At 35.3% G+C, this 14,576-nt stretch overlaps 1 protein-coding gene across 2 annotated transcripts in view; it reads right to left on the bottom strand.

Annotated features, from left to right (window-relative positions):
- LOC107850535 (cylicin-2) overlaps positions 1 to 723 on the bottom strand; it is an 8,382-nt gene extending 7,659 nt beyond the window's left edge. For both annotated transcript variants that reach the window (XM_016695123.2, XM_016695124.2), the window contains exon 1: positions 317 to 723. The gene's annotated coding sequence lies outside the window, so the exon portion shown is untranslated. The remainder of the gene's footprint in view (positions 1 to 316) is intronic.
- Positions 724 to 14,576: the final 13,853 nt, after the last annotated feature.

The raw sequence follows: 14,576 nt of genomic DNA, 5'->3' as shown, positions 1-14,576 counted from the left end.
TGTTTTTGAAATCAAGTAAAATAAGAAACAAAATTTTAATGGGTACTCGGTTATCAATTCCTACGAGGGAAGCGAAGCTATATCATATTCCCATTTGGTTTGTAATCATAAATAAATCCGAGGAAAATCAATGGAAATAAGCAAAGACAATTTCTGTACGAGTACTCCTCCCAAAAAAGAAATACCGATACACCGAATAAGCAGCTTATACAATCGCAGTACTTCAACAATGGAACCCAAACTAAATTCTAACCATAAATTCATGGAAAATGAAGCAAGAAAACATACATGAGTAAGGAAACAAAGTATCGCTTACCTCAAAAACGCTAGAAGGTACAGAAGTGCTACTCCAAGAATGTCATGACAGGAAACAGAGAAAATTTAGATTGCGTGAAGGAGTTTGTTTGTTTGTTGAGGATAGGGAAATAAGCATGACCGATTAGTATAGCACATAGATTAGAGGATGCGTTGGGAAGATGGAAATTGCGGGAGAAGACGCCAAGCGTCGTAGTGGGAATGGGATAGGTGCATGCAGAAACATGATGAGGCAGTAGCAGAGGTATCCACGTGCACATAAAGACCTGCAGAGAACAGAGGATTTGCCACCGCGCACACCTAGGTGGTTGCATTTGGACTATACGACCACTCTTACTTTTTTTCTGGCAGAGTTACACATTTTATTTATTTTACTATTTTCTTCTTCTTAAATTACTGTCTCAAATTATGACATACTTTCTCCTCCTGTTCTACTTATTTCAAATTGAGATAGCACGAAAAATAATAAATAACATGATTAGTTTATCAAAATATGCTAATTAAATAATATTTATATTTTAATTTAAAGAAAAGATAATTAATGTAAAGGGTAAAATATAGAAAGAAAAATTTGTCTTATCTTGATAGTAAAATAGGACATCAATTTAGCTAATTTGGGACGAATAAAATGAGACGGAAGAAGTATTAATTAAAATAATAATTAAAAATATAATTAATTTCTCATAATTATTTTATTAAATAATATTTATATTTTAATTTAAAAAAAATAATTAATATAAAGGGTAAAACATGAAAAAAAATATTTATCTTTTCTTGATTAATAAAAAAATATAAGTGAGATAAGAAATTAAATTAAAAAATTCGGAACGATAATTTGTAATTTGATACAAAAGAGTATCCAATAACACGAAAAGGACAATAGAAAAGTACACAGTTGTATGTTTTAGTTGGGTGTTTTCTTAATGTGTAAGCTGTTTTGACTTGGTGGATATGATGAAATCATGTATGAGATTTGAAGATTGATCCTGAATGATAATAATATTTTTAGTTTAAGTTTTGTGCTTAGTGTATAAAATATTTATATTATCAGGTAAATTTGACTTATTATTATAGATTACTCAAAGAAAAAATTACATAACTTATAATAGCAGGTTAAGTTTACTAATAGTATAAAATATTTTATTCATTAACAGTGCACAAAATTGAATTTCTAATATTTTTATCCTCTTAAATTTAGTTGCACCTTTATTAGTATTTATTAGGCCAATAAATTTGTAGTCTTTTGAAAAATATTAGTCCATTAGTTTTGTCACTCTTTACTTGCATTAATTTATATATTTGTAGAGTTTAATTTTGATCGTGATTTAAATTTTTAAAATAAAATTTGGATAGTGCTAAATGACCACAAAAATTTGATCCAAATTTAGCTACAATAATAAAAAGATTATATTACCCTTTTCTTTCAAATAGACAAAATTATTTAATTTTTAAAGTAAAAGGGTAAAACTATCCAAAAGTTAATTAGTTCATAGTGTGAACATAACTTTTTTCTATTGTGGCCAAAAGGACTTTTCCATAAAATTATATATTTGAGTCATAAATCACAATAATTGATAATTTAAATTTAAAAATATATACAAAAGTTACTCTTAAAAATAAATTTATTTAAATTTCAAATTTCAAAAAATGTCACATGAATTGATATGATTATTATTAGGGGTGTTCATGGGTCGGTATGGATCGGTTATTGGTCAAAACCATAACCAAACAAATTTAGTCGGTTTTTAAATTTCTAAAACCCAACCAACACAAAAAAATAATCGCCGGTTTGGTTCTTGTCGGTTTAGTTCGGTTCGATTTGTTTTTTTTCGGGTTATAACTTTAGTTAATGATAAAAGTTGAAATTTTCTTTAAAAAATCTAATCTAACATATGAGATGTCAATCGAGTGTTGTTACTTAACCTTGAAACTAAGATGTCAATTTAGTGTTATACTTAGGTAAATCCACGAACAACACTATATGAACGCTTCTATAAAAGTATTTAGAAACTACATATAAGAGAATAATATGATAAATCACACAAAAGGTAATTAAACACATAAATTTTTTGCTCAATAGGGACCAAAAAGAAAGTTCAAAACTAGTGATTATCTATAGTTTAATGAAACTCACCTATAAAATCTCATAGATAACAAGAAATTTTCATAATTAGTATCATTTGCCATTTAAAGTGCGAAAATCATATAGAATCTCATAACATACCATCAACTAGATGGAGACATATGACTAAAAGTGCTATGGCTAAAGTTAAATTCATGATTAAAATTTAAAATATTTAAAAAATATTTATATTTTATTTATGAATAATATATAAATAATTTATATATGCATATGTGTGTGTGCGTATATATATATATATATATATATATATATATACATATATAATTTATATCGGTTAAGTTTGGTTATTTTATCGGTTATTTTAGAGTAAAACCAAGATCAAACCATATAAGTGTCGGTTTTAAAAATTTAAAATCAAACCAATCCAAACCGAACTAAATATCGATTTTTTTAATCGATTTGGTTTGGTTCGCGGTTCGGTTTGGTTTTTAACCAAACCATGAACACCCTTAATTACTATTATAATATTAATTTAGAATAGATATTGGGCTCATTCCTTGCATGGCTTCTATTAACTAGTCAATAAATAAAAAAACTACAGGAAGCGACAAACTTAATACCATTTAAGGTGTGTTGTTATATCTCATTTGCGGACTATTTTTATGTTGTAGATACCATGTGGTATTATTTTATACCAGATCAAAGGCTGGTCATTTTCTTACACCACTAATCTTGGGCTCTTTTAGTTGAAAAATAAAAAAAAAGGGTGTGTTGTCGGGTGACTTGTGTTTGGCTGAGAAATTGTCTAGATTTAGGTGTGTTTTTTGCTTGTCTTAGTGGTTTCATGTGTTAGCTTGTTGTTCCCCTAGCACACTTAAGTCTAAAGTCCAAGATTTGGGCTCTTGTTAAGTTGTTGTTGAAAGGTTGGACGGCTTAGATATTGTTGTTATTCATAAGTGCTCTTGTTGTTTATATTGTTCTTGAGATGAATGTTCAACAAAAGGCTTGTTTGATTTGAAAAAGGGAAGAGAGATGCAAGGTCTTGTGTTTGTCTTGGGAATACTTTAAAGACAAAGACCAAAGTGACAAAGACACAAAAGACCTCCCAAAATCTTGCTTACCAAAAGAAAGTCAAAACCTTTTTCAAAAAGAACCAAAAGAGGAAAGGGACAAAACCAAAGCAAAAAGGTGTTTTGCCATTTTAGTGCAAGTTGGTGAAAAGTTGATGGACACCTTCTGACCCTTGGAAAGAGAGTCCAAATCCTTGTCTTGTTACTCTAAAATCGAAAAATCATCACCAACAAACAAAATTGAACAACCCAAGTCTTGAAAATATCATACTCTACTTTAACAACAATACCAATGACAAAAAAAAACTATGTGCCATGCCAACAAAAAAAAGAAAACTCGAGTCATTGGACATTCATAGTATCTCTCCTTGTCTCCACTAGTTTCTTTCTATTTGACTCCTATACTAGTTGACAACTAAGTAACAACCTACTAAGTTGTGAACTCGTTCTCGAGTACGTCTTTTGTATTAATGTTCCTTGTGGTGCTTTGCTCGTTTAATTCATAGTTATTCTTGGTTCAAATACGTACAAAAATTCCTTGAGTCTTCCAAACCGAAATCCATTCTAATTCAAGAGTAGACTCATTCCTAGGTACTCATAGGTTAATAGCTGGCTTACAACACTTGAAGGGCCAAGTAAGGGAGCCGAGTGAAAAGAGTGTATGAGAGTATTTTAGACTAACATTTGCTAATTTTGTAGGTATATTTACAAATGGAACCACCACACATGGAACTCAAAAGTTCTAATCCACAAACTGCGGACCACAATGTTATGAATGCCCTTGTAGCTAGTCTTGAGTCCTTGTATCGGGACGTGGATAGAGTGAATGCTACGGTTGAGAAAATTAAAGTGGAAATGGCCTCTATTAGTTGGTGTGTAGAGAGGGTAAAAAGCCAATGGAGTTCTCAACCCGGAACTGCTCAAAACACATCCCCAACCATTACCCCGAAGCCATGCACCAAAGAATGTATCCACCAAATACCCCACCTCAAGCCAACTATTACTCACAAGGCCAAGGCCTTGATGGACCTAGCCATTCCCCATATCACCAAGTCCCACATGAAGGACTTGGAACCTAAATTCCACCCTTAAATCTGAATCATCCAAACCAAAACCCTCGAATCTAAAGACCTCATCCACTAAATGCCAATCCACGATACCAAATTCCAAATGTCCAAAACCTATCAATAAAACAAGAGAGATATATAAAGGAGAATCGAAGGGGAGAGTATAAAATATATGATGATCCTTATTTGATGAAAGATAGAATGAGCGGTAGACGAGTAGAACCAAAGAAAAACCGAGGGCTTAAAGGTAGGGGTGGCCAAGGTGTTCGGGAAAGGGATGTTGGTCTTAACACTATCAAAATAGGACTTCTAATCTTTAAGGAAGAAAGTGATCCCGAAGAGTTTCTTGCATGGGAATTCACATGCGAAAGAGTCTTTTAAGTGAACGATCTCACGAAGGAGAAGAAGAGTGGCTACACTATTGCTCATTTTGAGGGATATGATACCACGTGGTGGGAATATGTCAAATGTTTTAGCAACGTATTGATTGAGAGGCAAACCCCTCCTTGGTTTCGGTTAAGGTATCTTATAAGGCAAAAGTACTTTCCCAAAAGCTATCAACATGAACTCCTTGTAAAATTGTACAACTTAAAGCAAGGAAATAAAAGTGTGGTGGCTTACTATGATGAGTTTCAACAACTTATCTTGAAACTTGATCATAGAAGAGAACAAGTGAGCCACAATATCATTTGGTTCAAGGTCAGCCTAAATAAGGAAATCTCTATGCATATGAAACTTCATAAGTTTGAAACTATTGAAGGGATCTTTCAATCAGCTTTAGAGATTGAATGAGATAACAAGGAAAGTTGGGTATACAAAACCAAAGCATACCAAGGGTCCTCAGGTTGGACCAAAGGAAGAGAGGTGGTTTCATTGACTTCGGGGTAGAAAAAGTCCAAACAACAACTAACCAAGGCCTTTCTACCCGTGAGAAAGATTGTTTAACCACCTCCTCCATAGGTTGAGGGCAAGCTAAATATTTCTTCCAATGTCAAGGGATTCTAATGCTTTAATGCCACGAATGGGGACACAAGTCTAGTGAGTGTCCTAACTGGAGAAATATGATATTGACGGAAGGGAATTTATATTTCTTGGGGGAAGAATCGAGGCTTGAAATGGTTGAAAATAAAGAAGCCTCTCAAGATGTAGAGGGAGAAGAGGCCGAGAGTCTTAGTGATGATGATGAAGAGGAGGTTTGGCCTCAAGAGGATGAACTTAAAGTACCTAATTATGTGGTAAGGAGAGTTATGATTAGAAAATTTTTGGATGATTTTAGCCAACGGGAAAACCTCTTTCATTCTAAGTGCCTCATTAAGGGGAGTGTGTGCTCCTTGATTATTGATAGCAGAAGTTGTACTAATGTGACTAGTGCCTTGATGGTAGATCACTTAAAGTTGCCAACTATCAACATGCGAGTCCGTATAGACTCCAATGGTTGAATGATTATGGAGAGTTAAAGGTAACTTATCAAGTGGTGATTCGGTTCAAAATTGGAAACTACGAGAATAAGGTACTTTGTGAAATCATTCATATGAAAGTGTGTAATCTCTTGTTGGGTTGGCTATGGCAATACGATAGGTCGACCAAGCATGATGGCCACACTAACTACTCCTCCTTTGAGTTCAAGGGTTAGAAGTACAATCTCCAACCATTATCACCATCACAAGTATGTGAGGCACACCAAAAAATGAAGAGTTTACAAGGAAAGAAAAATAAGAAGAAGGAACCCGCGGGTAAATAAGCTGAACCCAAGAGTGGGAAAAATGAGGGAGAAAAGGGAGTCTTGGCCTTGAGGGGCAGGGATTCGATGGTAATGTTGGCCCGAAAGAGAGATCTCTTCAAAGAGTATGATGACACTTCTCCCATTCTACTTTTTGCTTATGTTTTAAATGCTAACCCATCTACTTCCCTTATCCCGTCTTCTATTTCTAATGTTTTGCAGGAATTTGATGATGTATTTTTTAGTAAATTCTTGTAAGGACTCCCTCTACTTCAAGGAATTGAGCACCAAATTGACTTTGTTCTGGGGTTGCAATTGTTGAACAAGTCGGCTTATAGGAGCAACCCCATGGATACAAAGTAACTCTAATGGAAAATTAAGGACCTCCTCAACAAAGGATACATCAAGGAAAGCATGAGTCCGTGCGCGGTCCCGGTGTTACTTATGCTGAAGAAGAATGGGAAGTGGCAAATATGCGTGGACTATCGAGTCATAAATAAAATTATGGTAAAGTATCATCATTCTTTTCCTAGGTTAGATGATATGCTTGATGAACTAAATGGCTCTTATTTGTTTTCTACAGTTGATCTTAAGAACGGATATCACCAAATCTATATGCAACTAGGTGATGAATGGAAGACCGCATTCAAGACTAAGTTTGGTCTATATGAGAGGATGGTCATTCCATTCGGTCTTAATAACACTCCTAGTACCTTTATGCTGCTAATGAATCATGTGATGAAGACGTTTATTGGTAAGTTTGTGGTTGTGTACTTTGATGATGTTTTAGTTTATAGTAAGTCCCTTAATGAACATGTATTGCATCTAAGGAGTGTTTTTGGTGTCCTTAGGAAAGAAAATTTGTATGCTAATATTGAAAAATGCTCTTTTGGTGTTGATAAAGCCGTGTTTTAAGGATTTATTGTAAGCTCGAGGGGAGTAGAGGTAGATGAATCCAAGATAACCACCATTCAAGATTAACTAAGCCCTAAAATCGTAGGTGAAACTCGGAGCTTCCACGGGTTGGCAAGTTTTTATAGGAGGTTCGTCAAAGGATTTAGTACCATTGAAGCCCTCTTGATCGAAATCATCCAAAAGGACCAACCTTTCAAGTGGGATAAAGAGCAATCTAAGGCCTTCAAGACCTTGAAAGATATGCTTATTTTGGCACCATTGTTGTAATTGCCTAACTTTGACAAGATGTTTGAAATAGAATGTGATGCTAGAAAAGTGGGCATATGTATGGTTTTGATGCAAGAATTGAAGCCTATAGCTTACTTTAGTGAAAAGATCAAAGGAGCAACTCTAAACTACTCTACGTATGATTTGGAGTTGTATGCATTAGTTAGAGCATTAGGCAATTGGCAACACTAATTTGGCCCAAGGAATTCGTAATCCAAATAGATCATGAATCTTTGAAGCACCTTTGGGCATAATACAAACTTAACAAATGGCATGCCAAATGGATTAAATTTCTTGAAATCTTTCCCTTTGTGATTCAATACAAAAAGGGTAAGGATAATGTGGTAGCCGATGCATTGTCTCAAAAGCATGTTCTTATGTTCACTTTGTCATCCAAGATAATGGGGTTTGAGAGCCTCAAGTCTTTATATCCCGAGGACCCTTACTTTGCTCATATCCTTAGGGAAAGTGAAACTGTGGGTAAGAAAAGAAGGCCCTCAGATTCTAGTCCTTATATCGTGTTTAATGGGTTCTTGCTTTGGATAAGATGGTTGTGTGTACCTTCTAGCTCTTGGATGGATTTGTTTGTGAGGAAATCACACGAATGAGGTCTCATGGGTCACTTTAGAATTGATAAGACACTCGGAATATTGGAGAAACAATTCTATTGGCCAAGGATGCGCAAAGATATTGTAAAAGTTTGTGGCCAATGCATGGATTGTAGGAGTGCTAAGTCTAGACTCATTCCTCATGGGTTATACACCCCGTGTCCCACTCCATTACATTCGTGGTTTGATATTTCTATGGATTTCATGTTGGAGCTGTCACAGACTCGAAGGGGCCGGGATAATGTCTTTATTGTTATTGATTTCTTCTCCAAGATGACATATTTTATTCCTTGCTCCAATAGTAAAGATACAGTTAGTGTAGCTTCTTTGTTTATTGAAAATATTGTTATACACGATATCCCAAGGACCATTGTAAGTGATAGGGATTCTAAGTTTCTTAGTCACTTTTTGAAGTCCATGTGGGGTAGGCTAGGAACCAAATTATTATTTTCTACGTCTTGCCACCCACAAACCAATGGACAAATGGAAGTAGTGAATTGAACCTTGGGTTCTATGCTCTGTTCCATGGTTAAAGGTAAGTTTACATCTTGGGAAGATCACCTACCTCTCATTGAATTTGCTTACAATCGGATGATCCATTCAAGTACGGGCATCACGCCCTTTGAATGCGTCTAAGGCTTTAATCCCCTAACCCCTTTAGATATAACTCCTTTTACAAGTGATATTGTTATTATCTTAGATGGAAAAAAGAGGGCCAAATATATGAAAATCTTACATGAGAAAGTGAGGTTGCGGCTTGAGAAGAAGAAACAAGAGGTGGCTAAATGAGTCAATAAGGGAAGAAAATGCCTTGTGCTTGAGCCGGGAGATTGGTATGGGTAAACCTACGGAAAGACCAATTTCCCAACCAAATAAAGGGCAAGTTGTTTCCACGAGGTGATGGTCCATTCTAAGTTCTTGAAAGAATCAATGATAATGCTTACAAGATTGACTTGCCTCCGGAATACGAAGTGCATAACATATTGAACATGTGTGACCTCTCGCGGATTGATACCATTAAACATATAGAACCCATGAGTTTGAGGTCAAACTCCTCTCAATATGGAGAGGATGATACGGGTGTCATGGGCTCCAGACTATTTACTAGAAGCCAAGCTCGAGAACTACAAAAACTTCAAGGCGCGTAAATGAAAATAGATGTGGTTGAGCTTGTTTCGATGAGCTTGTTGCGAACTCACTCAAGGGATTTTACACCTTGAAATGTGAGGACTGACCTTGGTTACTCAAAATACACCCAAGGCTTCCCCAAAATACTCTACACCCGCCACCCCTTTATTAAGGGTAAAGGGGTCCTTTTGCAACACCTTTGTAATAGACTATTAAACATTTTCCTTAGTCTTGTTCTTTAGTTAGTTTTATTCATATCAAGTGTAAAATTGAACATTGAACACCATTTTACTCTCAATAATAGTGTAGACCACCACTTTTGAACATCACAAGTGAAAGGTTCCTCTTGTGTTGTGAAATGTCTAGAAACGTGAGTTCTTGAGTGAACCGAGCTCCTATTGGATTTGGGTAAGAACTTGGAGCTTGTTAATGTGATTTGTAGAGGTCTTAGAGTTTAATATACCCTTTAGTTGCTATATTTTCTATTCTCTTTGTGTTAAGTTACTTATCCTTTATCATTTTTAATTTGTGGTTGCTTCTTGTATCATCTTGTTGGCTTGTTGTTGCGGGTTAAGGTGTGTTATTGTATCTCGTTTGCAGAATATTTTTGTGTTGTAGATATCATGTGGTATTACTATCTCAATATGAAATTGTTAAAGTGGTTTCTACGATTATACAATCAAAGAAATTAACAGGCGTCGAAGAGGTGAGGTCGAAGCATCATAACGATCCAGAAAAGATGGTCAAAGTTATGAAACAAAAAGAACTAAAAAAATTTCATATCCAACCCCCCCCCCCCCTCTAAATTAAAAAATTATAGAAAAAATAAAAGTAAAAGAAATTGGAGAAACAAGCAAAATTTAAAGTCATGAAATTCTCTTCTAAAGATGATTTAGAAGAAAACATAGAAAAAGAGGTATTTATATATGTATTTATCACGGTGTGTATTCTACAAATGTATTTAGCTAGTGGGTACTCATTTTTATATATATACAAATCATGTTATATATATATATATATATAGAGAGAGAGAGAGAGAGAGAGAGTGTGAGAGAGAGAGAAACATCTTGGGTTTTGACCCTTAGAAAATTTCCTACAAATCCGTTCTCCGAACCCAATACAATTCATGGGTAGGATCCATATGCTGGGTATGAGTGGTATGGTATTGTCATATACTGACCATTTTTTAGTTGGTGAAGGTTTTGGTCATTGGAATGGGTACGACTTAGGTGTATGAGTCATAGGGCTTAGTATGAGTCGTATCAAGGACTCGTATGGTGGGCAGTGTTGATCCTCCTGGTATTTCATTCTGCCAGAGATACGGGTCATTGGTATGGATCATATGTTGTGGTTACGACTTGGATGGATGAGTCGTATACTGGACAGTGTTCGATCCAAGGGTTGAGACTTGGATATGAGTGGTGGATACTGATTGTATAAGAGAGTACGACTCGTATAGGTCAGTCGTATCCCTGTGATGGGTTTAAGGGATTTAAGTGGAGGTATTCTAGACATTTCCCTACTTACCCTAACTAGGACCCATGACTTCTAATACACTTAGGAGGTTATTTACCCTATTATTCTATTCACTATCACTTAGAAACTATTCCAAAACATCTCATAATTCTCTCAAGAGCCTAAGGTTTCATCTTACGAATTGCGTTGCGGATTGTCTTGGCGATTTATTTCAATTAATTCATCGGTATAAGTCATGATTCTATTCCCACATTGTAATTTCAACTAAGGGCATGGTTGATATGATTGATTTCATGGTTTTACTATTTCATTATTATGGTTTTCAACTATTATTTGGAAGTTTTGATACTAAATGTTTGGCTATAGTTTCCTATGGTTTTAATTATGTTGTTATATGCATTAACGGTGGATTTGGACAATTGGATTACATGGTAATGATTTAATAATCTTTGGAATTGATTTTGGTTATATTCTGCCCCAAGGTGTTTGATAAAATGCTTATAAAGATATGTTCACCGCATTGAATTCTTTTAATAGAACTTTTGCTTGTTTTAACTAGATAAAGGATTTATGCATGGTTTAAATGGTTTGAAAAGGCTAAAGTCTAAATGGTTATGCTTGTGGAGAGCACATAATTCTCCCAAGTTGATTTAATATTAAAATTGGAAAGGCACCTAAGGTCGCCTTAACCTAAATGGTTTGGCTATGGATATTATTTGCAAGTAATGGGTAGGTATGATGATACCACTAATATTGGCCTTGGTTAATAAATGGAAAAGAAATTGTTTAGACATGGTTTTAATTAGGCATTAATGGCGGGGTGTGTATCTAAGCCGTGGAAGGTGACAATCTCCGGGGGAACCAAACCAGAAACTCATAGTTGCCGATATGAGGGTTCTTGATGACCATGTGCGTGTTTCACATTTTATATTGGGGGATGTACTAGTCATCCCATAGGATATTCCCTGGTTGTGCGGCTACACATACTGGAGCCCTTTCAGCAGGGGGGCTGAATCCATAGTTAGGATGGCAAAGCTACACAACCAAGTTAAAGGTTTTAAATACATCCTAAACCCGATATCCCTTTCGCGGCAGTTATATATGTATGCTTGTATGCAGTATGGATGGTTTTTCTTGGTTTTATAACTGGAATTATTTTATCCTTATTTGGAGATTCATGACAGTGGTCACTCGCTAACCTCGTCTACTAGTGGTTGTATACACATGCTATGCAGAAACTGGCCATTCTACTCTTCCTGTTTAGCACGCGGACTCTGTAGCAGCATTTGGACTGAAGTGGTGAGTTTCCATCCTTTCGGAAGGCATTCATTTTATGTTATGGATTTACTTAGACACTTTTCTTTTATTTTGGATTAGTTTTGGCCATGGTTGGGGTCATGTCCAACCAGATTTGCTTATCTCTCAAATAGAAAATTTGTGGTACTTCTAAAGGTCGGTATGGGCGGGATCGGTATTGGTGTTGTCCTTGGCGTTGGAATAAGCCCATGGGCTAACATCATTGGATAATATTATTGGTTGTTCCATCCTATTACATTTTGGGATTGATTTTCATATTATGTTTTGGTATCCCCTTTGGTCTATGGTTTGGTTTGGTATGGTTGGGTTGTAGGTGTGGTACGGTTGGACTCGGTTGGGCCGGTCACAGTCGTGATCCTATCCCAAAGTCTTAATGAGAACAATAACGGTATCTTGTTGTATGTTCAAAATTCAGCCCATCTAAGGCTAGATATAGGTGGTTGGGTTGGGTAACAGAGGGTGGTCCCCGGTCCTGGATGGACTTAGGATTCCTATTATGACAAGGCCTGGGGTCGGGTCAGGTTATATATATATATATATATATATATATATATATATATATATGGGTTATGTACATGAATTTATATTTATATATGCATATGTAAGTTATGTATTTTGTGTATTTTGTTTTCTATATGTATATGTATATAGTTTTATATTTTTGTAATAGAGATTTATGTCCCATATGTATGTATATATGCGTGTGTGTGTCTGTCTGTGTGTATACATATGAGTTAGATTTGTATTTTGTATATTTTGTATATGTATATGTAATAGAGATTTATGTTCTTTTTTGTGGTATAGGTGCCACGCGATTTCATATTCATGGAAAGAAAACTTTCAAAGTTTACACCACGTATGTCATCATGACCCAAGATTCAAGTATCATGATGACACTTGTCACGACGTACCTTATCACTCAACTAATACACAAAAGGGAAAAAGACAGAAGTACACCAAGGTAAGGCTTCTAGAACGAAGCCGAACCATATAAGTATAACAAATGCAGAAAGAAACATAAACCATAATGCAACCATAACTCCCAAAACCCGATGTCAATAATATAAGAACATATCTAGTACAACTCGAATCCAAATGAAATATATAATAAGTTCAATAGATACAACCTTTCTCTGAAAATAAGTAAAGACATAGTCTAATGATAGATAACGATAGTCCAAGACATCCAGATGCCTAAAAATCATCCACTAACTTGAAAGCTCCAACAATCACCCGAATCAAGAATCGTGGGGCACACCTAAACTTGATCTGCACCAGAAGGGTACAATAAGAGTGAGTATGGTCTACTTGTACTAAGTAGGTATCATAGATCGATCGAGCAAAGTAGGAAATAAGACATACAAAATACACACTAAGGGTACGTCACGTCATCTGCAGTCAGAAATATCCCACATGGTAGCCCACATAGCTTGCACTTACAGTTCTAATATATCACATATATTGTAAAAAGCATAGAAAAGACCACAAGTGTACAATATACCGCATACAAGTAGGACAAGGAAGGATAATATACATATAAGATCATTGAGTAAAAGTATAAAAAGATAGAACAATTAGATAAGGAATAAGTCAATAGAACAATTAGATAAGGAATAAGTCAAAGCAAAAGTACAATCACATCACAACCATAATGAAGTAAATATAATATGAATGGTGATAATGCACGAAGTTGTCGCACAACCTCTGTATATACCCACGGAGAAAAGTCTTCCGATGTTGGACCCATGGGGGTTTGTCAACACATACACAATTAATATATCATATCTTCTCTTCAGCACATCCTTAAGGGAGGGTTTTATACGATGTCACAATATCTCCTTTTCGGTACATCCCTCAGGAAGGATTTTAAAAAGGTGTTGCTAGTGTTTCTCAAAAGTTATTACAGTGGTACCAATGTTTCATGAATAAGTGTAATATGAGGATGTAATGCTCACAACCAATCACAGTTAGTATTTCCACAAATAACCACAATGATATATTTCCACAACCATCCACAATGATATATTCCACAACCACCTGAGCAAACATTCACTCATTATTTCCACCATCCATGAAATTCCACTTGATTTATATGCCGATAAAGTATAAATATAGCACAATACACCAATGATACCATATTAGAAATTTCAAAAACACAATACAATTATTAACATGTATTTCAGGCTATCCACATCACATAGGACCCCACACGGTAACACATATCACATAATATCTCAAAACCAACAATTACATAACATATAGGCCCTACACATGCACAACACATCACGATAGCTAATTTCATGATTAGTTGTCATCCCCTTAACATGCATTTTGTATACAAATTAACTACCAAGCCCAGTCCGAAAGAGTTAAGCCATAACTTACCTCAAGGCCAAAAATCGGTCTGCAACACTTCAACCCACGACCTTAATTCTCACAAACGATCTTAAAATAAACTAAAACCAAGATATATTGAATCTAGCCGTCAAAACAAAGCCAACGATACCCATATTGCCTACTATTGGCTCGGAGTCAAAACGAACCCCCGAATTGAATTTTCAAAAAAGGGGCAAAATCATAACTTTATTTCAAAAATGTGTTCCCCATACC

This window comes from Capsicum annuum, chromosome 12 (assembly GCF_002878395.1).
Source record: "Capsicum annuum cultivar UCD-10X-F1 chromosome 12, UCD10Xv1.1, whole genome shotgun sequence".
Lineage (NCBI taxonomy): Eukaryota > Viridiplantae > Streptophyta > Magnoliopsida > Solanales > Solanaceae > Capsicum > Capsicum annuum.
The sequence above is the reverse complement of the archived record's forward strand: the minus strand, read 5'-3'. Positions and strand labels throughout refer to the sequence as shown.